This window comes from Cricetulus griseus (assembly GCF_003668045.3).
Source record: "Cricetulus griseus strain 17A/GY chromosome 1 unlocalized genomic scaffold, alternate assembly CriGri-PICRH-1.0 chr1_1, whole genome shotgun sequence".
NCBI classification, from domain to species: domain Eukaryota; kingdom Metazoa; phylum Chordata; class Mammalia; order Rodentia; family Cricetidae; genus Cricetulus; species Cricetulus griseus.
The window spans coordinates 177,527,070-177,552,429 of record NW_023276807.1 but is presented as its reverse complement, the minus strand read 5'-3'; the positions used below and the strand labels follow the sequence as shown (position 1 = coordinate 177,552,429).

Genomic DNA, 25,360 nt, shown 5'->3' with positions numbered 1-25,360 from the left:
TATACAGATCACCAAATATTCAAAAGCTTGGTGGCCACTGAGGATGGACACCTCTTTCATAATCAGCACCTTGTAAAATAAGGAACTGAAACAGCAGACCTAGGGACTGCTGCAAAGAATGCAATCTGAGTCCACCTCTGGCTCTGGGTGGGAACATGACCTTCTGAACTGCACAGAAGATCATTAGATTACTGTCTAGTGGAAGTTCTCTGGGAAAGAACAAAGACATACTATTGGATTCCGCAAAGGGACTGTTTATTGCCTGAACAAGGAAATACCCCTCAAAGAATCGGGCCATTGAGGTAACAGAAAGCCTAACTGAATGAGCATGTGGATTACCATAGTGCTGCTCCTGTCTGCTCCCAGCTGTGAGACTGTTCTCCTCTGCAATAGCCCCTACCCTTCAGAGTGCCCACTGTTATTCTTACTGAACTTCTCTGGTTTTCACAGCTCTCTGTGTTGAATCTGTGTTAATTCAATAGTTGGGGATGGAAAAGTGGCTCAGTAGTTAAGAACACTTCTGCTCTTCCAGAAGATCTATGTTGGGTTCCTACAACACGATGCTCACAATTGCTGGTAACCTCATTTCCAGGGGATCTGACTTTCCAACATCCTCTTTTGCCAAATCTCTCTCTCTCTCTCTCTCTCTCTCTCTCTCTCTCTCTCTCTCTCTGTCTCTGTCTCTCTCTCTGTCTCTGTCTCTGTCTCTCTCTCTCTCTCTCTCTCTCTCTTTCTCTCTCTCTCTCTCACACACACACACACACAAACACTAAAATTTGAATTTTTTCAACAGTAACAGAGAACATCGGGACCCAAGAGCAGAAGGGATGCCAGGGTAAGATCCTGTAAACAGGGACTAGGGTTTGACTGTAGCATAAGCCTTTTGAGTAACTCTGATTCATACTAACATCTTTGAGCTTCTCATCTTAGTAACTTTCTCCAGGAATACATTCTGCAGAGATGAATACCCCAACACTGGTGCCTTGGCTTTTTCCCCTCCTTCTGCCCACATTACAGGGATGAACTTGATCTTAGTTTCTGATATTTGGCTAAAGCATTCTTATAGTGAAACACTAGAAACACAACCCTTTCCCCTCCCCTATCCTTCCTTCCTCTGTCTTTCAAAGGAGACAGAAAGTTATGGACACCTGGCTCATCCAGGAAGGTTTTGACCTATGATCTAGTCTGAGAGTTTAGGTTGATAAACTACCTGAGAAATAAATCAGCTTTCTGTTTTCCCTGTGTTCCATCACTTTACCATCCCATCACTCATGACCACCACTTCCCCAAACCCAAACTCCTGTTCATTTCAATAGCTTAAATCCATAGCTTAGGAAGCTTTCCACATTGCAGCTACCAACAACCTAGACCCTACTGTATTACTACACGTACATATAAAAATTAGTGTGTATTTTCCACTTCCAGCCTGTCATGGTGACTTTATTCCACAGACTCAAATTAGCAACATTCTCAAACTCCTGCATATCGAAAGTTTGAATATTTAATCATCAATGCAAAATCATTTGAAGATTAAACAGTTCTATCCATAAATACATGTAGTGTATGAAGTTAGCAAGCACAGGAGATGGTTTATTTCTCTAGGAACCCCTTATTTGTTTTGGAGTTATGGATACAGGCCACTTGTGATTATGTGCTTAGCCTCCTAGTTCCTTCACCTGCATGGAATGACTATGTGTACTGTACACAAGCCACTCTCCACACACTGTCCCTAGCAACCTTAGATCTTTACTGAACATGTTTTGGAGACATGTTCAATGAGATACAATTGTATCTACTAATAATGTTTAGAGAGAATCTCCTATATACTTATTATGACTATTCACAGCTGGGCATGAATATGAACAAAATTGGATGCATTATGGGAAGAGGCATACATGGTAGGAAGAATGTGTGTATGACTTAATCTACCAGACAAAATAGAGAACTACCCAAACCATGCCCCTTAGCACCTGGCTCATCCTTCTTGGACCCCATAAAATGAATTGAAGATCTAAGCAGTAATCAGAGCCCTTAGGGATTCTCACTTACGTAATCACCCCCAAAGCAGTTAGCATCATACTCTATCACTTGTCCCATCATTTTGATGCAAATAACATTTGCCTTGCTTCTTTGGCAAATGTGTGTGAGTATGTATGTCTTTGAGTCCATTGGGTAAGAGGTCAAGAACTTGGAATTGCTGGATACAGGATCAGACCACTTTGGGTAACAGTGTGAACCACCAGTGAGCCATTATCAGAAATGTATTTCCTTCCTAATTGGGTCTCTGGCCCCATGACTTGTAAACTCTGCTTTTCAGAAGTCCAAGTCAGTAGAATCTGAAGTTTCAGTCCTGTCTGAATAGACTAAGTTCAAGTCCAGCTTAGGTAACTTAATGAGAGTCCATCTAAAAAGTAAAAAGATGTCTGATGATATAGCTCAGTGTTAGAGTGCTCACTGAGCATGTAAAAATCTGTAAATTCAAGTTATATCACTGCCAAAAAAACAAAAGTAAAAACAAAAGACAAAGCAAATTTACTTGCCCCAAATCGCAGCACTAGGGATGTAGAGGCAGGGATATCAGGAATTCAAAGATAGTAAGGAATATGTGTGACTTGTTTAAAAAGATAAAAGAACAAATTCTGAAGTCATGCCATAGGGTCCATCTCTATGACTGTGTGTATATATATGTTAATTATATCTGTGTCATTAATACCTAGCTATAGCTCTATATTTAGAAACTTGTATCTAGGAGAGATGAACTGAAAATACCCAGTTAACTTGAAAAATTTCCATTCTTGTCAATTCTGTTCTAACTCTCTAGATGATGTCATCTCAGTTTCTTCTTTCTATTTTCTGATGTTACCTTTTCTGCCGAAGGTAATTATTGTTGCAGAGTGAACTCTGACACCATTACTTTTACCTATTACAGATATTCTATTGCACTTCTATGGCCCAAGTTGTGATGGTTAGAGGGACATGATACATTTTAATAATAAATAATAATTATATTGAATAATGATGATGATGGTGATAATGAATAATAATAGTAAGCAAAAACTAAGCCTAGTGGCAAAACTTTTGGAACTTCATTATAGCAAAGAAGTATCTAATTCTATTTTACCTGCAGGAAAGTCACTTAGAGTTAGCCATGTCTATGCTCTTTAATTATGCACTTCTTTCTTTTACTGAGGGAGTTGTTCGGTAGCAAATCACTCTGAAAACTCAGGGCAGCATTTTCTCTGCTGATTTATTTAATGAAATATTGGAGAAGAAATTTAAATACAGAATAATACATTATTCTAGCTTTTCTTTACACCTATGCATATCAATTCTCAAGGAATTGCAAGAGGGGAAAGGCCACAAGGTTGATATTTTTAGTCCTCAGTGGCATCCCATATACAATGTTTAATGATTTGTATCTTCTGACCATATGGTTAAAAATTCAAGTAGCAGACTCCACTAATAATGATTATTTATGAGTGGTATATACCAAAGTACAAAATCACACATGGTGATTCACTTGAGTATGTTGGAGAATTCACATGATGGTTGCTTCCATTCTTTTGTGCATTCCAATAAAATTGGCTGTCACACACTGCCACTGTTCAAGATTGTGGGACATCTAAATAAATCTACAGGAAAGGGCTATGCCTTATTTTCCCAGGTATATAAGAAACTTTCATAAAGAAAGGAAATACTTTGTTGGGCTTTGCTACATAGTTGGGAAAATCTGCTGAGATGGGTTCATGTGTCTTAACATCTTCTCATGATTTCAATGCATGACACAGTTACTATTTCATGTTTCTACATTATACAATAGAGTACCTATTTGAGTGAGAGAAGCTGAACATAGAAGTTTTCCTGATTTCTGCTATGGAGAAAACCACAGCATCCGTGCATGTGGACCTCACATTTCTGCATCCTTAACAAGAAAAGAGATACATCAATAGAGAGAGCCACTATAGGTTTAAAGAGAAATCTGGCACTAGGAAATTGTACAGAGATCCATAACAATGACCACAACTAGGAACCTAAGCAACAGTGGAGAAGCTACCTTAAAAGCCCTTTTCCTATAATGAGAATGATGACTACCCTAAATGCTGCCATCAGCTACTACAGCCTTCATGTGGTAGCTGATGGCAGCAGAAACAGAGGTCCACAGCTAAGCACTGAGCTAAACTCCTGGAACCCAGTTTCAGAGAGGGAGGAAAGATCAACAAAGGGGTCAAGACCATGCTGGGAAAATCTGCAGAAACAACTGACCTGAGAAAGTGAGAATTCAGGGACCCTAGTCTGACAGCTGGGGAACCAACATAGGACCTTACCAGGCCCCGTGAACAGCCTTTATCCAGTAGTGGATAGGAGCAGAAGCAAAAGCAGGCACCCACAGCTAAGCACTGAGCCATACTCCTGGAATTCAGCTGAAGAGAGGGAGCAAAGCAGTCAAGACTTTGCTGGAGAAACCTACAGAACCAGCTGACCTGACCTAGTGAGAGCACATGGACACCACTCATAAAGCTGGGGAACCAGCATTGGATTGAACCAAACCCTCTGAATGTGTGTGCCAGTTAGGAAGCCTGGGCAGGCTATGGGACCTCTAACAGTGGAACCAGTATTTATCCCTAGTGCACAAATGGACTTTGGAAGCCCATTCCCTGTGGAAGGATTCCCTATTTCAGCCCAGATCCAAGGAGGAGGGCCTAAGCCCTCCTCCAAATGATGTGACAAACTTTGATGATCCTACATGGAAGGCCTCACTGTCCTTGGGGAATGGGTGGGGGGATGAGTTGGGGTAATTGGTAGGGGTCATGGGAGGATGTCAGGGAGAGGAAATGTGGAGGATTGATATGTAAAATGATTGTTTCTAAATAAAATAGGAAAAAGAAGAAACAATGCAGAGAGTTGAATAGGGGCAGGGAATAATAGTAGGATTAAGATGCTGGCACTCAAGGTCAAGTCTGGTTTGAAGGGACATCCCCTCTGGATAAATTTTCTCATCTGCTTTGGGTTGTGGCCCGATGTTTCCAGTGAGAACTAACTGTAAATGTAAATGATCCAGGTTTGTGAAGAATGGAGAAAGGTCAGAGAAACCACATTGTCTAAATATTCAGTGTACAGGATGCTTGCTCAATACTTTCCTCATAATGTGAATGTCACATTCTATCTCTAAAGTGTGGAGACAATCTTGAGATGGTAAATCTAATTATGTCCCAGGGTCAAGTTGTCAAAGGTATTTGTACTCTGGAATGACATGAATGTACTCCCTGACTAGTGTGTGACTTTGTTCAGTAACCCATACCTACCCTAGTTACAATGGCTGTCTCTGACAAGAAAAAAACTTCACTCACACTGAAGATAAATGAGCAGCAGCCCTTTCCTTTCATCCTCTCAAGGAAAATGCCACAAGAAGAAATTTTTTTCAAGTTCCTCTGACTAGTTTGCTCTTGCCTGGAGTACATTTACTGCCTAGTGACTTGGTATCTTTTCTAGTCTTGGGTGTGTATCCTTTGCATCCCTTTCATCATTACTACAGAGGGTTAAGAGTCAGCTCCAGCTATATCCACAATTGCACCACAGAAAGTAGACCTCAAAATGTTCCTCATTCTGTCCCTAGAATTCACTATCCATTTCTAAACTCTTGCCTATTAAATTCATGTTGAATTAATTTCTCATTTTGATTTTTAAATGGAAATATGCATATGGTGTCTCGGCGGATTTTGTGTGTGCACAGGGTTCAACTTAATTCTCTGCTGTTGGTTGGCACCTCGCCCTGTCTGCTGAACACACTTCAGGGGAATTTTATGGCACTTAGCTCAGGCAAAGCATCTGGCACAAACACAAACTATTATTTTTTTTCTCTGGGAGGAAGCTTATCATGAACCACAAATTGTACTACTTATGAGCACTCTCTTTGCATAGAATGTAGCCAAGGGATAATTTGGAGATGGTTTGCTTTTAAAAATTTGAGTGAATAACAGGCTTTTTTTTCCAGGAAATGCACTGGATAATTGCAATGATGACTTTACATTTTAAAGGTTATTTGGAACACCAAATTCTTTCAGATACACAGGAATCTTAAATACTTGGAAACTTTTAATATAGAATGTTTCATGCCCAAAACTATAGTGAAATTATGACACCAACAATTGGCTTTCTTCCCTGTACATCCCTGTAGTAATGTATCTTTTATGTTTCCTGAAGAGAAGCCCCCAGAGAAGACATCAGTCTCCACACCTCATCAGTCAGGAAAGGCTTCATCCTACAGTGCTGTAAGATTCGTAATCTGAAATAAATGAATCCAAGTATTTCTTCTTTTTTTAAATTCCTTTTCATTTTTAATTGTGTGTATCCATGTGTGTCTTTGAGGGGGTGTGTGAATGTGCGTGAAATTGTCCATGGATGCCAGAAGGAGTCACCAAAGTCCCTGGAGCTGGAGTTATACCTGGTAACCAAATTTGGTGTTTTGGAAGAGTAGCAAGAGAAGCCAGTGGTCTTAATTACTGAGCTATTTCTCTAGAGCAGCAGTTCTCAACCTTCCTAAACCTGCAGCTCCTTAACAGTTCCTCATGTGGTGCTGACCCCAACCATAAAATTATTTTGTTGCTACTTCAAAATTGTCATTTTGCTCCTGTTGAGAATCATAATGTAAATATCTGATATGCAACACCAAAGGGGTCACAACCCACAGGTTGAAAACCACTGAATCTAAACCTTCCAATTGTTCTTGAAGAGATGTCCGAAAAAAAATCCTCAGAAGTGTTCGATTATCTGTAAGATCTCTGGGGACTTCAAAATAATCTGCATGTCATCCAGATGTTTTGTTGGAGGTGAACACCATGTGTGTCTCTGGAGCATTTTTGTATTGTATGAAAAGACGATGAGTTGCTATCAGAGATAAACCCCAAACCCTGCATTGCTGTGGGTGGAGTTCACACATATTCAATTTTTTCTAACAGTTCATTTATTTACAAAGGACTCACTGCACAGTTACTGTGGACCAGACATAATTATAGTATGTGGTCTGGAGATTACAGATGAAGTCTAGGCTGCTGCTAAATTGGGGAATTAATCAGCAACAGATGGTAACTGAAGTCCCTGAGAAATGCCATTTGTAAGACAAATTAAAGATATTTTTCTGTTTAAACATTGAAACCAATCCCCGGTCAGCTGCAGCATTTAAATGGATGAACTCAGACTCCAGCTGACAGTTATGTGGCTACATATTTACACATCTTTCAGTGAGCTAAAGCATACTTCAGCACTTAGCTGCTTTTATAAAAATCTTTTCATAGAGGGCAAGTGCTTTCACCCTTGCTCTTCACATGTCAACCCTAGTAAATCCTCCTCTTCTCAGCCTAACACCACAGTTAGTTAACTAGGAAAAAAATATTCTTGCTGAGTAGAGTGCAGTGGCTCAGAATTTGGTCTTTGGAGGCCAATTTCAAACTATTAAAGTTCCATCATTAGAACTGTGAAATGAATTGGGCAAAGTCCAGCTACAGGAGGGTACAATGAGGTGTCCTCAAAACCAGGCAGTAAGGCTGTTCTCCCAGAGTTAAAATTGCACCAGATGAAATTAGCCTTTTTAAGAAACCTTATTAAAGGGCAGGTCAAATGCAGGAAGGCACACTAGGAGCACTAATCAAGGGCTGACTGGATGCAGGATGGGCGATGACTTAATGAATATTATTAACATGTCTGAAATAAGCTTGTGCTTGCTGAATAGACCTCAGCCTGGCATCCAGAGGAGGAAATTTAAAGATATGTGGGACTTTTTCTCTGCCCCTAATAAATACAGGAAGAGAAGCTAGCATCTGATGTTATCTGTGAGTATGACTTCTGCTTCAGTTTCTTCTGACTCAAGGGGCAAGGGGCTAGTTGGTAAAGCACGGCTTTTCAAAGTATGTATAAATAGAAGTTTTAAAACTCTTGTGCAGGTGAAACACTGGGAAAGCTTCTATCCCTCTGACATGAGCCAAAGCCAACACAGTTATCATGACAGGAGATATTAATAAGAGAAGCTTAGTGATTGGTTTAATCAAAATTTAGCATGTTATGAGATGCTTCTTGATGACTTTGGCAAAACACCATTGTGCTGATCTGATGAAGATGGAAGTCAGATAGCTGTCTCACTAGACAAAAAGGCTGAACTCATGAAAAGAGGCTGTGTAAGCAAGCAGGAAGGCCTTTGTACTTAGATGTCTTTTAGCCTCTTTATGTGGCAGTCCTTTCCCCCTGGATTGATCAGGACTCAGAGGCAATAAAAGTCCCAGGAACTACTGCCAGGAAAGGCACCTTGGGAGTTGTCTCATGCCCAACTCTGATCCAGAGAGACTGAAATAATGTTGGAATAATTCTAGATTTGTATGACTGATTTTAATTAAGAATGGTTATGGTTTCTATGATTAATTCTAGTTTATGTTACTTTCATTGAAAATATAAGTTCTAAAGCCAGTGGCATGCATTTAAAGAAGAAGAAAATGGGAAGAAAACGAGGAAAAAGGCTGAGGAAGTAATTACTTATGAGCCCCTTTTCTTCCACTGAAAGTTGTCAGCATGCCATGGACCATGTTTGTTTGTTTGTTTGATTGGTTGGTTGGTTGGTTGGTTGGTTGGTTGGTTGGTTGGTTGGTTGGTTGTTTATTTCAGTGCTGGGACTTGAACCTAGGTTCTTGCATGTGCTAGGCTAGGGCTCTGCCTTAGATCTAACTCTGATGCCCAAGGCATCATATTCTAAGGCATCTCCTCCTGGACCCCAGGAACAGTAGATATTATAACCTTAGGCACCCTCATTCTACAAATAAAGAATAAGACCCAAGCTGCAGCATCCTGCAAATCCTAAAATTAAGGCTTTTGACCTATTTGTTTTTCCTATCTTCAAAGGTTAGTTTTCAGTTTCTAAATTACTCTGTTAAAAGTATATTAATGCTTTGAGGCAGGGAACAACAGGACAGTGTTTTTTTTTGGGGGGGTGTTTCAGTAGTATTTGGAATTAGTACCGAAAATTCAATTACAAAAAAAACTTTCTCTAAAAAGGAATTAATAAATTTTAATTTTCTGAATATGAAAAATTCAATATATGTTTGCTTAGAATATTTAGTGAGTCTCTAAGTTATTTGAGTTCATCAGGGTCAAAGCATGTTTAACAATTAATATTCTTTTATATTTTTGTGACAGCATTAAATACATGGACTTTCTCAGCAATGCTTGCTAATATTACCACTTCTACTATTTAAACCAGCAAATGATTTTCCCCCTTAGGCATATATTAACAATTTGCTTTTTGTAGACAGTATACAAATATGATTATCCTTGCAAATTTTTCTTCATTCTGTTTCTGGTAAGTAATTTTTATATTATAGCAGTATAAACAGATGCTATTTCAACTACATACCCAGCTGTAATGAGCCTATTTAATGTGTTAAAACAACAAAAAGACTTCAGGAAAGATTCAGTGAGTGAAGCCACAGGGAAGCTCAGAGCAACATTGAACATAAAGTTTATAAAAGTATTCAAAGATTCAGTTATCACCAAAGAATCACAGAGCCCCTGTTCTTTGAAATTCACCAATAGCTATGTAGTTACCTCAGAGGCTGGTACTTCAAACTTCTAAGCAAAAAGTTTCATAGATGTTGTTCTTTACTCTCCCATTTCCTCAAGCTTAATATGTCTGTCAGTGTTCTAACTTGAAAATATGATTTATTTAATTTTATACTCTTTCATTTGAATAGTTACAAACTCTCTAAATGTTTCTAGCTTGGAGCATCCCACAGGGAGCCAGGCCATTGTAGAAATAGAGAAGGAAAAGGAGATACACAGATGTAGCCTTGGAGATAGGACATCTACCTTAAGAATGGGGCATGGTGATGGAAGCCAAGAAAGAAGCCCCAGAAGGATCAACCACAGCCATTATGCCAGACAAATGGAGGGCACAAGAAGAGTAGTCACATCCAGAGAAATGTATGTTGTCAGAGACTCTAATTCAGGACAAGGCTGGTTAATACTAATGAGCTCCCTTGAAAAGGAATTTGGGAACAGTAAGCAATGAAAGAAGTATCCAAGTGTTTGGTCACTGACTTGCTAAGTCGAGTGATCTCCTGAATCAATCACTCTGTGTTTAATTTCCCTGCTGAGTTGAGCATTATTATTTAATTACACACAGAAACACACACACACACACACACACACATACACACACACACACACACATTTCTAAATTACAAGCATTAAGAAACAAATCTGTATTTGATTTATCATCTGTGATTGCTCAAAATTAAATAGTATTTTAGCAACATTACTCAATATTTTAACTCTTTTCTTAAAGTCTATACCATAAGAAACCTTAAAAGTCCAAATAATGGAAACAAATAATAAAACATGAGCTAGTCATCCAGTGGGAACTCTCTGATAGTCAGAAAAGTGTGTCTCCATGAGAAGACAATTAATAGGCATTGAATACCTATATAAATGATTTGTTCACTTATTAATATATTTCTTCAAAGTTTCCCAATTTGAACAAGATTTCTTTTCCATTTCCTTATGATGCCTGAATTGGTTAAAGTAGCTATACCTTGGCACAAGCTAGAAAATGAAGACAACTCCCAATCCAGGTCCAGCAGTTTATTTAAACATCCATAACAAAAATTTTAACCTCAAAAATTGAATATCTCCAGCATCTGCATTTCAAAGACTATTGAAATAGTATCATCAGGTAAGTTTGCATACTGATTTGTCAGTTACCTCAAAACTCATGGTGGTTTTTGTTGTTGTGTTTTGTTTTGTTTTGTTTTGTTTTTTCAAGACATGGTCTCACTGCGTAGCTCTGGCTGTGCTGGAACTCACTTTGCAGACTAGGCTGGCCTAAAATTCACAGAGATCTGTTTGCCTCTGCCTCTCAACTGCAGGGATTAAAGTCCTGCCCTACACAACCAGGCCCCAAAATCAATATGTAAATAAAGACCATGAGTCAAATATTTTTTTTCATTTTTTGAGTTCTATCTTAATCCAAACAGATACCATTAATCTTAGGTTTTCTCTGTAGACAAGGATGTTACAACGGCATCCTGCTGGTGTTCAGTGTTCCAGTGCCTCTAATGGACATGACTTGCCAAACCACCAAGCACTGGGCTGAGCTTCTGGAGTTCAGTTGAAAAGAGGGAGAAGGGATCATATGAACAAGGGAGTTAAGAGCATGATAGGAAAAACCACAGAGACAGCTGACCTGAGTTAGTGGGAGCTCACAGACTAAGGACTGACATCTGGGGAACCTGTATTTGACTGCACTAGGCCTTCTAAATGTGGGTGTCAGTTATGTGGCTTGATCTGTTGTGGGGGAAGCCTGGCAGTGAGACCAGGACCTATATGGGGTGCATGAACTGGCTTTTTTTTGCAGCCCGTTACCTAAGGTCAGATGCCTTGCTCAATCTTGATACAGGGTGAGTGTCTTGGTCCTGCTTCAACTTGTTATGCCAGACTTTGTTGACTCCTCAAAGAAGGCCTCATTCCCACTGAGGAGTGGATGTCGAGAGGGAAGGGAGAAGGAGAGGGAGGGGGAACTAGAGTTGGTATGCAAAATGAAAAGGCATATATACTGTTAGCATATATTGTTAGGTATACCAGTGAATGAAGAATATTAGTTCTGGTTGTGTTGTAAGAAAATGTTAGTTTTGGATGTTATATAAGTGAAATATTTTTAGATCATTTGAGGTATTATGCATTAGATCAGTAGAGCCATTATCCCTTGATTTGGATAGCACACAGTTACATTATGTTCATAAATATATTTATGTAATATTAAAATAAACTTACATGAGCAGATAATTCCCAGACAGGATGAACAAGACAGGTAGGCACACTCACACTTTATCTAAATGAAGCATATTGTGGAGGGGTCTTCTCTGCACTGAGTCTAAGCCAGGAAATCTCTTCCGTGGCTCATCAGAACAGGTTGCCGATGTCTCCCAGACTGTGACAGACTAGCAAAAGATTCTGCTTCTTTTCCAGGAAACTAAGAAATGACTCCTGAAAACTACTCAAGATATTACTACAGTGGATGTACCCAAATAACTACAGGTTTTATTCCAGGGAACTTTCAAGTACACAGTTTTCCTACACTCCCTGGCTGTCCTTTCTCCTAACATAGTGAGAAAATATTAAACAATAATTCACATATGCATCTTTATACATAAAATTACTTTTAGAGAACACAAAGATGAACTTCTGACGTTTTCTCATTCTTACCTGAGTGCTATCTATGGATCTCCTAGTCCTTTGCTACATGGCTGTTTATTTTTCTGTCCTCCAGTGAAGAAGAAATAATGCTTTGGAAAAGATATCTAATTATAAAAGGTCCACATCTTTATGTTAATGCTTCCTAAAACCCAGAAGTTTCTATGAGTTTAGTGTTAGCTTCTGAATCTCTTTCAAAGGGCAACAATGAACTTCTGGGTTTGATGATCCTGAGGTGAAATTCTGACCTTTGCCTGTTTCTTCATTTGCAGGATCATTCCCAGTAGTACTGATCCTCCGAAGTGGGAATCAAATCAAAGGATCAAAATCCCCACATATTCACGAAACACTAAACTTGAGTGGCAAATCCTGAGTATTTATCACAGATCTTTGATTTATTTTCTCTTTATTCCTTTAGAATTCCTTTGTGGTGGGAATGACTTTCTCTTTATCAATTTCAAGATCCATGACCTTTAGAAAACTCAACTATTTGTCTCTCATCAGCTCTACCATAAGGTATAGGGAGAAGGAAAGGTAAGTAAAATGACATTAAGAATGTCTGAATGTAATGTATACAGGCTGCGCTGAAAGAGATGCTCAGGGACAACATGAGTTAGCTTAGTGGTATTTGACTCTGAGGAACCTCAGAATTCCCTGAGTTCAAGGTCAGCCTGGTCTATAGAGTAAGTTCCAGGACATCCAGAGGTGTACACAGAATCCCTGTCAAATTTTTCTATGACATGTTTCTTAGCTTTGTGTTAACACAGAATAAAGAGAGCAGCTAGAAAATTTCTAGACTCCTCAGGTACCTGAATAGTCTTCTCAGATGCAATGTGAGACATGGAAGGATTGGAGACATGGATTTTTCTCACTTTCCCCTCAGTTAAAACATGATAAGTCACTATCATGTTACCTTTTAGAGAATTAGGGAACAGGATGCAGTGCTTCAGAAAGGTTAATTTGTATTTCTTCCTCAACATTGAAATCTTCCTCAATATTACTTACAAAAGAAAGGCTGAATGCATTTTTTCAAAACATATACACAATCAATATTTCATTAACAAGTAAATAACACTTCTCTTGTTTTTGCTTTTAAAATCAAATGTTGGGTTGACCGACAAAAATTTAATTACAACTCGTTCTTCATTTTCTCTGGAATTGAGATTCATGTCACATTTTCCCAGGATTTCTCAAGCAACAGGAAACAAAAAAAAAAACAGGGTTCACATTGCAAAAATATATGCCTTCCATTTTTCAGGCCCTATGGGAAGGTGCTACATTTAAGAAAATGCAAGGACTTGGTGGTTCAAGGACAGGGCACCAGGTCCAGCTTCATAGCTTTCTCAGATAGTTTTGTCAAATACTCTTCTATGTATCAGGCTATGAGATGCACAGGAGGAGGGAAAAATTGATGCTTGTTCATTTATTCCTTCTTGTATCAACAGTGTTACATTATGCTGTGCTGGACAGAGACTAGAGTTGCTATTCAGACTGCACTGGAAGAAATAATGAAGGTGGTCATATCCACTGGACCTGAATGCTGCATATGACCTTCTACTGGTACAAACTTGCATGCAAGTTAGGGAGTAGTTAATCCCTTTCTGTTGGATCTGAGGGCTGCTCTACAGATGGGAATATTAACATGGTCAACGCCCATGATCACAGTCTAAGCACTACTCTACTATTGTTTTGCTAATCAATCATGTTGTCCAACTGCTTTGTAAATATTTATATTTATATATTTTCATGAAAGGAGATGTGTTTAACTTTTGTTTTGTTTTTGCATAGATAGTAGTTAATAAAGAGGCCAAAAGTGCTCAAAGTGCTAAGACTGAGTAACTGTGAGTGCACCTGCACATGGGACAATCTCTATTCTACTCCCTCAAGGAACAGAGAACATCAAGGATGGGGAGATGGAAAGATAGAAGATGGGTAAAAGTGTTATGAAATGTCACTGGGCATCACATAACTGTCGTACACATGAACTCATAGCAGTTGTAATTACTGCACAAGATGAATCCTGCTTAATTGACAGCATAGAGGAGGAGGGACTATCAAGGCCACATCCCTAGTTGAGGTGCTACTGGCCAATGATGACTCTTAAAATAGGAGGAGTGATTTTCATTGGGGGTGTGGTTGATGGTAGGTTGGTCATGCCTTGGTCGATGGTCCTATACCTGTATGCATAGTGGTAGCACTGCATTTTGTAAGAAAAAAGGACATGAAATTGGAAGAAAGATGTGTCTAAAGTAGGTCCAGTGAGAGTTGAAGAAAGGACATGAAGATAGATATATTCAAGATACCTTGTATGCACCTATCAAATTTTCAAAGGATAAATAAAACATACTGTTTTTGAAAAAGAAAAAATAAGCACATACTTATAATTTGTCTTTTTTTTTTGAGACATGTTTTCTCTGTGTAACCCTGGCTTTCCTGGAACTTTCTCTGTAGACCAGGCTGGCCTCAAACTCAGAGATCTTCTTGCATTTGCCTACCAAGTACTGGGATTAAAGGCATGTACCACGACCCTCTGACTGCTTTCTACATTCTTATTCTTTGTGTATAATACCTGTTATTCACCTATTAAAATAAATACCAGGACAGTATAAAATTTTCCATAAAAAACAGATGACAAAGAAATAAAAATATATACTCTGTCAGGAAGTAAAATTGTACTGTTTATAAGTTATATGATGAGCTATATAGAAAATCCAAAAGAGATAAAGCAAAAAGCCATTCTGGAACTAATATATTATTATAGTCTGGCTGTAGGAGTCTACTCTTTTCCTATGTAATACTAAAAACAATTAGAACTTGAAATTATCAACAAAAATGAAATATTTTGTTAGCAATCCAATTAGCTGTGTAAAATATCTCTAAGAGGGAATTTATAAATTTCTATTGAAAATAATCAATAATTGAACTTAAAAAACTCCATGTTTATTGATAAAGTTGATAATGTCAAATGTCATTGTGTCCCCATTTTCTATATTGTCAATGCAATTGAAATGAAAATCTTCCCATATTATATTGTGAATACTAAAAATATGATCCTAAAGTTTAATATGGAAGGAGAAACAACTCAAAAAATACTACAGAATAACAGAGACTAAAAAGCGTAAAGACTTACTGCAAAAGTACAATAATCAAGGCAGTAGGCTGTTGCTGAGAGAATAGACAACTAGATCTATGAAACACAATGGGGCCCAGAAGTAGGTCAACATAAATACAGTCAACTGATCTTTGACAAATTATCATAGACAGCAGATGATCTGGGAACAACTGTACATTCATACACAGAAAACAAATCTAGACCTTATATCCCTTAAGACAAAGTTGAAGATGAAGCATAGATCAAAATGCAAAGCATGGAAGTCCCATAAGATAACATTGAAGAAAATCTAGATAGCCTCAAGTTTATCTGGTCAACTTGCTACATACCAAAGGGATGCCTGCTAAAAGAAACAATTAAAGAACTGGCTTCATTAAAATGAATTTTTTCCTGCTTTACGAAGGACACTGTTAGGCAAATTAAATGTAGCACAATAGACAGGGAGAAAATATTCCTAAAATTTTGAAAAGACATATCTTTAGAGAAGACATACAGATGGACAGTAAGCACACCACACATCACCAGGAAAATGCAGATAAACACATCACTGAGATACCAGAATAATTAATCTAATCTCCGAAGGACTGAGTCTGATAAGGACTTGGTGCATAGAAATCACTGTCTGTTGCACATGAGGATACAAAATGGCACAATTATTTTGGAAAATAACTAGCCAGTTTCTTCCAAAATTACATGTATTTGTATCATATAATTTAGTAGTCATGTTCCTTGGTATTTACCCAAAATAGATAAAAACTTATGTACTTTCAAGTACTTATATGCAGATGTTTATAGCAGCTTTATTCACAATTGCTAAAATATATAGAGAAATCAATACTACCTTTAGTAAGTAAACTACTAACCTGTGATATACCCACACAGTGGAATAGTACACAGTGGTGAAAGTGAATAAACCACCAAGTCACAGAAAGGAAAATCTAATTTAGACTATTGCAAGGAAAATAATCTGAAAAGGTTATACACTATGTTACTCTCATTATATGTCAGTCTAGAAAATGCAGAACTCTAGAGCTAAGGCGAGAGACAGATTAAGGGCACCAGGAGTCAGAATTATGAGAAGGATGGACAGGAAGAATACAGAGAACAGTTAGGCTGTATTATGTTCTGTGTTGCTACAATGGTGAATACTTGTCACTACAAATTAGTTGCATTTCCCAGCATGTATGACCCTAGGAGTAAAAGCTAATGCTCATCACTGGCATCAGCAACTAATGAAGTGTGAATGGAAGCTGTGATGGTAAGAGTTAATTTTCCACCAGAGAGAATATAGAGTCACCTGGGAAAAGGACTTTATAGCAAACCTGTCAGGAATTGTAGTGATTGCATTAGTTGAGAATGATGAACAGATTTCTGTTTGTGTGTGAGGTCCTTGACTGCATATATAGAAACAGTATGCTGAAAAGCAAAATGCTTCCTAAACTGTGGATATAATGTGGCCAGTACTTTAAGCTCCTTTTATGTTAAGTTCTCTGCTAGCCTGTACTGTGAACATAATAAACCTTGTCTCTTTTAAGTTGTGTTTGTCATTTTGTCACATTAACATGAAAAGAAATCAAAACTGAGACTTACAAACTATAATACAAGTGCCTCTATATTGAGGGATGCTGATGCCAGCAAAGACTTCACAAGTTCCATTCATTAATCATGCTAACGAACTTTTTATATATAGGAATTATATAAAGAAATAAATATACACAATTATACTGTGGTTCTATTTTTTATTTTATGAGGTACTTTTATATTATTTTCCATAATGGCTTATTGAATTATATTTCTAACCCCTGACAGAATGTGTGTGTGTGTGTGTGTGTGTGTGTGTGTGTGTGTGTGTGTGTGTGTGCTTTGCCTTTAAGTCACAGCCATTTTGACTGGAGTGGCATGATATTTTGTGATGATTGATTTCGTAGACACTGCAAATAGCATAAGGGATAATGGAGGTGGGTAGAGGGTGAGAGGAGTTCAGTATTGGTTGCTATGCAGAAGGTATGAATTCTAGGGTCCAAGTGCACAGTAGAGTTAATATGGTCAATGACCAATTATTTAAAAAAAAAGTGTCCGAAAATACCAAATGGGAGAAAGTTCAGTTTTCAGACAGATTGATAAGTATTGGTAATGGAAATGCCAATTACCCTAACTGGATCAACAAAAAAGAATACATGAATTAAAATGCTGTTATATACTATAAAGATATACTATTCTTAGGTTTCAATACCAAAATAAAATGAAGAAGCAAATAAATAAGGCTTAAAAGTGTGGGTTTTCAATTAGTGCCATGTGATAAAATGTACCTCTTGTTCTGGCTGTAGTTCTGTTTGGCCAGGATAGAAAACTGACATTAGAGAAAAATTTTTACAACTACAGGTGGCAGACTGGAAATATGAGAAGTTTCCTTAGTGAGCTGTGAGTTCTTGGGATAACCCTAGAATGAAACTGTCCTTGAACTCAGAGCCATAGCATAATAAACTCTTGTTTATGAAAAATCAAAGCATTTCATGTATCCACTCTATGGCACAATGGCTGATAAAAACGTAAATGAAAAGAATATGGGCAGGAGACTGCACACTAATGAATAACATAAACATCAAAAATGTTGGTCTATGCAATATCACATTTAACTGAATAAATATTCCTAATAGCTAGATTATAAGATATCTTTTAACATCAAAAGTTCGGCTTTCTTGTATAGAGACTGCAAAATTCAAGTAGAAACCACTTAGAAGTGAAGTCATCTAAACCCCATCTCTGAAGTAAATGAAGACAACATCTGCACAGAGGTTTCTACACCTCAGCTCGTACTATGAAATTGAGCAAATACAATCATTGCATGTGCTTTCCCCCCTCAGGTTGTTCCTACATGTCTCCTCAGCAGACACTGTGGTAACTTGTTACATTCCAGTGCCATGTGGTCCTAGGTCCTTCTCGATTTAAGGGCATTCTTACGTTATAAAAGTGAAAGGTACTCTGAAAGGAAACAGTCTAATACATTTGTGATCTGGCTCTCCAAATATCACTTGCCTTGGTGTTCAAACTCTATGCAACTGGTCACACAGGTAAGCAGATCTACGGGTTAAACAATTTGTGATTCAAAGCCTGCGCCTGGGCTACATCACATTGGTTATAATCATGACCATAAATTTGAAAGTTACACACAAAGCAGCAGTGACAAGCAAGGCCACAAGCTATCATAGGTACCTGATATACTGATGGACTACCAGACAAGCTGTGAGTGAATGAGCAGGTGCTATAGCCTCAAAATCTGGGCTCTAAATATTACCAGTGGACTGAGAAATAAGCACTTCATCATTTAACACGAGCAGGGGACTCACTTCATCATCTTAAGTCTGGGGAAGTGCTGACATGAGAAACCTCCCACTTATTAAACCACTAGTGCCAACCACATGTGGACCACAGGGAATGCCAGCTTTTGCCAGTGATTACAGTCTCACTTGAAAACAAAGGGCCATACTCTGAGAAACAGTGGGTCACTCAGCATTAGAATTCCAGTCATCTACAATTCCCACAGAAAGAAACCTTTGGTGAGTTTGACCATGGCCTATAAATTTATTTATAACTTTAGGTATGCCTTTATTATCCATGATATGACTCAAAATGCCAACTGTCTGATGCTTGAACCTCAATTCACTCAATAACATTCTCAAAATTTGTTAGGTCAACCTGCATTTATTACATGAGATCTTGTGGTTTAGGATTAGGATGGTATCCACCTGGCAGTTACTAAGAACAGCTATCCATTGTTTCTGGAATTAATTTACTTCATCTATCTTTTTTGTAAAAAATTCATTAATACAGACACTTAAAGCTATCCTGGAATATCAAATAGGCCAGATCAATAATTGAATAGGCAGAAGTCAATTAACATTCAATTATATTATTGCAGAAAAGAGAAGCATGGGATATCTCGTAATCTTTGCCCAGTTTTTCATTTGGAGAGATACTGAGTACATTTTAAAAACTATTTTCACGGAAATATCAAATTTAAGACAGAAAAGAAACTAAGAGCAGATAACTAGGATGAGTTGAACACTTTGTTTACAATATACCCTTTAGTGTTCAGCATACTTAGGCATCAGGGAAATACAAATCAAAACAACTCTGAAATATCATCGTACTCCTGTTAGATTGGCTAAAAACAAAAACACCAATGACGGTTTATGCTGGAGAGGATATGGAGAAAGCAGAACATTTCTCCACTGCTGGTGGGAGTGCCAACTTGTACAGCCACTTGGGAAATCAGTATGGCGACTCCTCAAGAAAATGGGAATCAGTCTACCACAAGATCCAGCAATTCCACTATTAGGCATATACCCAGAAGAAGCACATTCATACAATAAGGACATTTGTTCAACGATGTTCATAGCAGCACTATTTGTAATAGCCAAAAGCTGGAAGCAGCCTAGATGCCCCTCAGCTGAAGAATGGATAGAGAAAATGTGGTACATTTACATAATTTAGTACTACTCAGTGGGGGAAAAATGGGTCTTGAAATTTGCAGGAAAATGGTTGCAACTAGAAGAAACCATTCTGAGCAAGGTAACCCAATCACAAAAAAACAAACATGATATGTACTCACTAATATGTGGATTTTAGACATAGAATAAGGATTACCAGCCTACAGTCCACACTGTCAGAGAAGCTAGTAAACAAGGAGGACCCTAAAAGAGACAAACATGGTCCCCTGGAGAAGGGGAAAGTGTCAAGATCCCCTGAGCAAATTCAGAGCACGGTAAGAGGGGGGAGGGAGCAAGGAGAGTAAGAAGGGGAGAAGAGGAGGGATGCAGAGGACATGAGGGAGCAAAAAGTTTGAGTCAGGGGAAGAATAGAAGATAACAAGAATGGAGATACCATAATAAAGGGAGACATTTTAGGTTTACAGAGAAATCATGTACTAGGAAAATGTCTGGAGATCTACAAAGATGACACCAGCTAACAATATAAGCAACAGAGGAGAGGCTACCTTAAATGCCTTCCTCTGATAATGAGATTGATGACTGACTTACTTGCCATGATATATCCCTCATTCAAAAGCTGGTGGAAGAAGAAGCCGACACCCACAACTTATCACTGAACTGAACTGGAATCCAAATGCAGAGAAGGATGAGTGTAGAACAAAGGGGTCCAGAGCAGGCTGGTTAAACCCACAGAAACAACTGACCTGAACATCGGGGAACTCTTGATTCCCAGACTGATAGCTGGGATACCATATTGGGACTGATCCAGACCCCAGGAACATGGATTCCTTTGAGGAAACCTCAGAAATCTACAGGACTTCCTATGGTAGTTCAGTACTTATCCCTAGCATAGGTGTGGACTTTGGGAGCCCATTCCACATAGAGGAATACTCCCTGAGCCAAGACACATGGAGGTGGGCCCTGGCCCAATCCCAAAGGATATGATAAGCTCTGATGACACCCTATGGAAGGCCTCAGTTTCCAGGGGGAGCAGAAAGGGTATGTGATAGGTAGAGTTTTAGTTGGGGTGGTGGTAGGGGAGGATGGGAGGGAGAAGGGAACTGGGATTGTCATGTAAAACAATCTTTTTTCTAATTCAAATAAAAAATATCTGAAAAAATAAACATGCTGCCAGAAAAAAATCCAAACAATATCCCCTTTAGCCTTCATTGTGCTTTAGTTTACTAGTATTATTTTCAATTTACAAGTAAGAATGCAAGAATTTTAGAAGATAAAAGGAATAGTTTTCTCAAAATTACACAACTATGTCCTGAGACAGTATCCACTTGGTCCAATTCTTTCTGTTTTCTGGAGGAGGCACAAATTGTAACATGAAAACTAACTCTTTTGTCAGCTGCATTTGACTGTAGACCAAATACATGCAGAGGAATTTGTTCTTCTCGATTTACAGATGGGTCACACAAAGAGTTGTGCAGGCTTCTTCATCAACACTTTAAGATGCCTCTAACAGATTTAATCCCATCCCCCCTCCAAAGACTCAACAAAAATAGTTCAGTTCTCCTTACACTCTGAAATTCTGTAATTAGCTTCAACTTCTCCAGCAGTAGATTATCCTGTGCTGACCAGAGAAACATGCACTTGAGAGGGGCCTTAGTACATGCTGCTCATTTTGATAGGCACAGCTGGGCAGAGGGTACCTCTTTTCCTAAATGCCATTGCCAAGCTGAATTTCATGATCTTCTCTGGCAGATGATCAAATGCAAACTCCTAATTTACAGCCAAGTTATCTCGAGCAGCTGTTGAAAGGCATCATTCAGAATGCAAATGTAGTCTTTCTTAATCTATGGAAAACTGCTGCAGCAGTGATGCTTTTGAAGCAGAAATTTAAGAGGCACTCCTTTTGCCCAGTAGTATTACAGAAAGAGCCAAACATGGCTGCCATTTTTTTTATTGGACAACTGGATGCAGAGGATAAAGTGGCAAAAATATCCTTCAAGTCTTCTTGATAGTGAAATAAACTTGAAGTTACAGACTAAAATGAAGTCTACATTTCAGATAATATCTCCTCAGGTCTAAGACCATATCATTCAGGGCTGCTAGTAGGATACAGCAGTTGGTTGTGAAAGTCTTGTGGTAGAAAAACAGTATCAACAGCAGCACCCATCATTGTCCTGCCTTCAAAGAGTATGAACTCTATAATACATTCACATTCACTACACATGTGAAGTGTCAGTGAAACTGGAATTCTATCGGTACTCCAAATTAAATACATACACCTAAATATTCAAAGTAAGGGCTCCCACATGATGTGAGAAAACATTGCATGTTTTTTTTTTTTTCATGGCCACTCAGCATAATCTCTACGCAGTACCATCCAGCTGCAAATACCACAATTTCAGTCTTCGTCACAGCTGAATAAACTTCCAATGTGTGTGTGTGTGTGTGTGTGTGTGTGTAACTATAAGTCTTTCTGCCAAGCCACCCAAGTTCCGCCCAGCGCCACGTTATGGTCCCAAGTAAAATACAGAGACTTATACTAAGTACAAATGTTGCTTGGCCAATGACTAGGATTTCCCATCACTTAGCTCAGTCTTATTTACCATAAATCTATATATTTTATAAGATTTATCTTATCGGACACCAGCCGAAGTGTCCTGTCTTTCCAGGCTCACACGGTAACTCTGTGATTTCTCCTACTTTTCCCCTTAATCCTCCTTGACGCCTAATCCCATCTATCTTGTTTTCCTATTGGCCAACAGTACTTTATTTATCAACCAATAAGACGATCATATACACAGAAGGACTTCCCCATCATACATATATATATATATATATATATATATATATATATATATATCCATTTGTCTTATAGATGTTGAGGCCATTTCAATTTCCTAGCTATTGTGAATAGAACAGCAATGAACATGAATGAGCCAGCATCTCTGCAGTTGGATCCAGAGTTCATTGAGTTTTTGCTCAGGAATAGTATAGGTGGATCATACAGCAACTCTTATTTCTAGGATTTTGGGGAACCTCCATACCATACTGATTTCTCCCTAATTTTATGCAATGTAAAAAGGAATATCCAAAGAATTCCACTTTTACTGTGAGGCTTTATTTGGATTCACAGTTTTAGACCTTTTGTCCAATGATACCACAATCATGTTGCTTTGTGCCTGTGGTAACATAGCACATTATGGTTGAAATACCCAATGAAAGTCACTTCTTCTTGTCATAGCTGGGAGTAAAGACAAGCACATCAGAGTCCCAACAAGGTCACACCCCTACATCAAGCCCTACCCTCTAAAGTTCCACCACTTCCCAATAGTACCACAGTCTTTCAAACAATCTTTAATACTTCAGAATTTGAGAACACTGAGAATTGAAGACTAGTAATTCATTTATCTTCCAAATAACAGAAACCTTCTAGAATGCACAATATGTTAAGAATTCACTGGATCAGTGAACAACTTTGATCCCTCTTTCCAGTTGAATGAAATCTTAAAAAAAAAAAAATGGTTCATTGCTTGTTATTGGGAAATCATTTACAGAAAGAACCTGGAATTTGAGCAATATGTATAAAGCTCACATCTTATGATAACTGCCAGAGTTAAGGCCAAAAAAAAAGTCTCATCTGTTCTTGTTTTGTTGGACAGTGAAACTGATTACTTCAGAATTTCAAATCATTGCCAATAATTATTAGAAATAGCCCTCATAGGGAAAGGATTAGCAAAGGAAATATATATCCACATGGAGACAATTTCTAGCCTGGCTTTGTATACAGCAAAAGAAAATGTTAGTTTTGAGTATGTCTAGAAACTGTCTTACTCAAGGTGCCTTAATTAGTCATGTTTGTGGGACATTTTCTGTTTCATATGAGCTAATACATAAAAAGGGCGAATGTTCCCACTTGTTTGCATGTCTAAACACGCCCTTCCTTGATCTTATTACCAGATACCTCCAGTGTGATAATTAATTTTCACCATGAACTTGGCTGCATTTTCAATTACTAAGGAGACACATCACAGGAAATGTCTCTACATGCATTTCCAGATGTTTTCCTGGGGGTAAAAGGTATACTCCAAACATGGGCCCCATGTTCATGCTGAATAAAAATGGGGAAAGAGTATGGAATCTAACATAGAACTAACCACCAGGTTTGGTCTCTTTCTTGACTGTGGACACTGTCAAGTCCACAACTGTCTTACACTCTTGCTGCTGCCCTAACCTCTATTACATTCCACACCATGATGTACTGGGCCATCAAATAGTGATAGTTAATAGTGATAACAAAAGCAAAGATTGCCTCACTTTTCTTATATGAACAGTGCTCTGTATTACTAATCTACATAAGTCTGTTATGGAGAATGAGGCTTTTGTTGGGATAAAAATCAGTTCTAATTTTTTTTTGCTATTGCACCAGGAATGTGGACCCATGTCTATTACAAATATCAGCGTCTGCTTTCTGTTCTTTAAGATCATGCATTGCTGAAGCCCTTGACCTCTAAGAGTTCTTGGTGGTTTAACAGTAGCAAACTGTCTAACATTAAGGCACTCTTTTATTTCAGCATATTATTATTGACTAAATGAAGAAATCCCAGGCTGACTGAAATCATCCATGCGCTGAGTAAATGTGATGATGTTACAATGTCAAAAAATGGAATAAGATCACAGGACAGTTGTGGTCACTAAACCAAACATAATGGGTAAGTGTGGCTTCTGCCAACTCCTCAGAGAATGTCTCCATCTCTTCTCATGAAGTGTAGGATTTCATAGATTCACTAGGAAAGAAGAAGAGAAACTTGCAAACATTGGAATTTTCATAGAGTTTGGATGAAATACATCTTGGATGTGTATAGTTAATAAGCACCATTATATTAATCTTGTCATTAATGTATGAATTCAATAAATACTTATTGAAATGTCTATGGAGTATTGTTATAATACTTATTTAAAGTAAGGAGCAAATCATATAAATATCATTATTCTGACAGAATTTGCATCCAATTAGACACTGTGGAAAATGAGCACAGTTAATAAGCATATTTTGGAGAATTTTGGAAGGGGTAAAGAGAAAAATCACCAGATGAAAATGATAGATGATGGTGGTTGAAACCTTAAGGCACTTCTCAGAGTCGGCATGAAAAGAGTGTGACATTTTATTATAACCTGAAGAAGAAAACTACATATAAATCCGAGGAAGGGGCAAGCCTACATGAGAGGAGACATAGTAAAGTCTGAAAAAAAGAGAAGGCTCAGAACATTCAAGTTAGAGTGTAGTAAACATATGGCAAGTATTGGGGACACTTGCCTACTTAGCAAAATTGCAGAGGACACCAAAACTTTAGTAACTGAGGCATCATACCCAATATAATATTTTAAATAACTGATAAAAACAAAAATACACGATAACATGTAAGAATTTTACAAGAGGACAAGATCTGGCCCTGAACTCGCACAACCTTGCCTTACCTGCTTCAAATAAAACTTTATTTACAAAACCAGATGGTCACTCTGGAGTCATAGTATGAACAAAATTCTTTGAGTGTTTAGCATAACACTCAAAGGA

The 25,360-nt window shown here is 38.1% G+C and overlaps 1 protein-coding gene across 1 annotated transcript in view; it reads right to left on the bottom strand.

Annotated features, from left to right (window-relative positions):
* The window catches only part of Znf385d (zinc finger protein 385D), a 262,576-nt gene that overhangs the window by 98,225 nt on the left and 138,991 nt on the right, over positions 1 to 25,360 (bottom strand). The gene's annotated exons all lie outside the window — the stretch shown is intronic.